Source organism: Montipora capricornis, chromosome 11 (assembly GCF_036669925.1).
Source record: "Montipora capricornis isolate CH-2021 chromosome 11, ASM3666992v2, whole genome shotgun sequence".
Taxonomy (NCBI): domain Eukaryota; kingdom Metazoa; phylum Cnidaria; class Anthozoa; order Scleractinia; family Acroporidae; genus Montipora; species Montipora capricornis.
In genome coordinates this window covers 36,191,214-36,193,713 of record NC_090893.1, presented here as the reverse complement: position 1 = coordinate 36,193,713, position 2,500 = coordinate 36,191,214, and the positions used below count along the sequence as shown (strand labels likewise).

At 42.2% G+C, this 2,500-nt stretch overlaps 1 protein-coding gene across 1 annotated transcript in view; it reads right to left on the bottom strand.

The window, feature by feature from the left end:
- Positions 1–2,500, bottom strand: part of LOC138024135 (cystathionine gamma-lyase-like) — a 24,112-nt gene that overhangs the window by 11,228 nt on the left and 10,384 nt on the right. The window lies entirely within an intron of this gene.

Genomic DNA, 2,500 nt, shown 5'->3' with positions numbered 1-2,500 from the left:
ACGCTTCCTCAGCTTCTACGTTCGCTATAAATGATCAACTCTACGTGTCCCTACGGCTTGCAGTAAAGACCAAAACCACACATAAAGTTCGACCGAGAATTCCAGACCGCCTTGGACCAGATCAGTCACCGAGCCCATACGGAACTGCTTGCCCTTTTGATCAAACAGCAGGAAAAGAATTTACCTGCAGACAACCAGGCCATCAAAGCCCAACAGCAGCTACTACAGAACCTGTACCCGAAACAGCAAAGTTTCCAGGCTTCCAGAAACCAGGTTGCCAACAAAGCCAGACCAAGGCCTAGGCCAAGAACTGAGAAAACACACAATACTCAACAAAGTTGTAACTTCGCTTCCATGCAGGCTCAATTATCTGAGCTACAGAAAATGTTTTGTAAACTAAGCGAATCAGTGAATGTAAGTAAAAACAGAGTTGAACCTTACACTGGTGTGTCTTCCTCTGACTCTAAACTTACAAACCCAAAACGATACGTTCAAACGAGTCATAAAAAACGCTCCCGCAGACGAAACAGCCTCAATAAACTTAAACATTTAAACAAGAGTGGTGACAATCAGTCCCCTTGAAAAATTCATCTTTTTATGTCCACCTCTCCGAGTTTGTCTTCACTTGATGTTAATACTGTTTGCCAGTTTTTCATGCTATTCACCAACAGGGTCTCTACGTTGTCGATCTCTCCAAATATACCCAGACACTCTAGGATCCAAGGGTGCGGGATCATATCAAAGGTTTTTTTCGTAATTTAGACTGCACCAAATTTTTTGTGTACACGCTTTAGCTTCTCTAAGTATCCTTTGAGCCCCTTTTACAGCCTTTCTGTTTCTCTGGTAACCTGCCTTCCCTGTCCAGAAACCCATACAGTTCATCTGAGATGATTCCTGTTATCAATTTCCACATGATTGGAGGTGATGGTTCCCTGCTGCTGTGCCTCTTCCAGGGACCTTCATGATAAGAACAGTTCACCCTCTTGTCATCCATTACGGAACACGTACTTTAGTGAGACAATCTTGAAGTTTGTGAGCGATGCAAATAAAATGTTCAAGCCAGAAGCCAGGAGCTTTCCATTTGGGTAAGCTTTTCAGGTAACGTGGAACACTTTCTGCAGTTATGGGTATATTCTTTTGCTTGCTTGGATTTAACACCTCTTTCAACTCTCTCAGGAACTCTTCATCCTTCGTATGCTCTGAATTCTCGCTCTGCAGATCCTTCTGGGTCAGGAGCCTCATCAGTAGTGTTTCTGGCTCCTTCTAGCTCTTTGAAAAACGTTCCCTGGTCCGTCTTAAAGTGGCTGTTCTGTCTGACCTGTTTGTTTCTTTCCTCGTATCTCTTTATTTTGGTGGCTTTGGTTGTAATTCGTTGCTTCAGCACTTCAGGTCTGTACATTAGGCCTCTCTCATTCAACCTGTACTTTCTATCCAGGCCCTCCATGTGACGTTGTGTTATCCACTTGGCTTCTTTCAACAATTCTATTCTGCTTAGGTCCCGCCTGAGTCCTTTGACTCAGTTGAGTTTTAATCGCCGCTTCCATAATCCGATGGTATGGCTCTGATTCTTCCTAGGACAAGTCCGCTCTCTCATCAAGTCTTTAACTCATAGATTAGGGTGTTAAAACTGAAACTTCAAACCCAATTCGAGTGATTAGAGTATTTGTTATCATCTTTTACTATGGAGCAACTACCCATCAGGACAGATTTTTTGCCAAATCCTCTTACCATGCTCATGGTGGGGTCTTGGTTGCTGCATAATTTGATTTTTGTCATCTTATACTCACACTCTACCGATTCTAAAACCACTCCCTCCATCCTCTCTTGGGAGCTATAAAAGCTCATTTAAACCGAGTGAATGTATACCACCATTCTCTTTGATGATTTTGCGGCTTTCCGTGTTGCTTCCTTGCAGCTCAGATAAGGGCCACATTATCATGATCACCATTATTGGTATTCCATTAAGTGTACCAAACGACATTTGAGAGGTGAGCAGTGCAATCGCACGGTCATTTGTTTAAATCAAGTTGAAACTTTAACAGGCTTCTTTCGAAACTGCTTAAGTTGTTCATCTCAGAGCGATGATCTCTCTTAAATCAATCATCTCAACTCTGCAGTTCAAATCAGTGATCATTCATATATATTCTTCATATGGATTCCACGTCAGTACTGAATGGTATTTGAAGAGACGTAAATGTGACGTGAATATGAATTTCTCGGTTGGCTATTACCCTAATATGAGAATTTTAAACAAATTTTGCAAAGGTGAACGCAGAGGTTCACGGGCCGTTATGTCGAGTGGTTCTGGGGCACCAGTGTCACACAATCTAAATGGGTAATACCCATATAATCTAAATTTAGATCAGTGGGTGCAAGCCAACTCAGATGATCATCCGAGTCATCCAACCATGCATGCACTGTATTTACATGTAGGTCCAAGCACCGATTTTGAATAGTGCTGATAAACTGTTTTTTAAGTCTAAACGCCCATTCCAAGTAA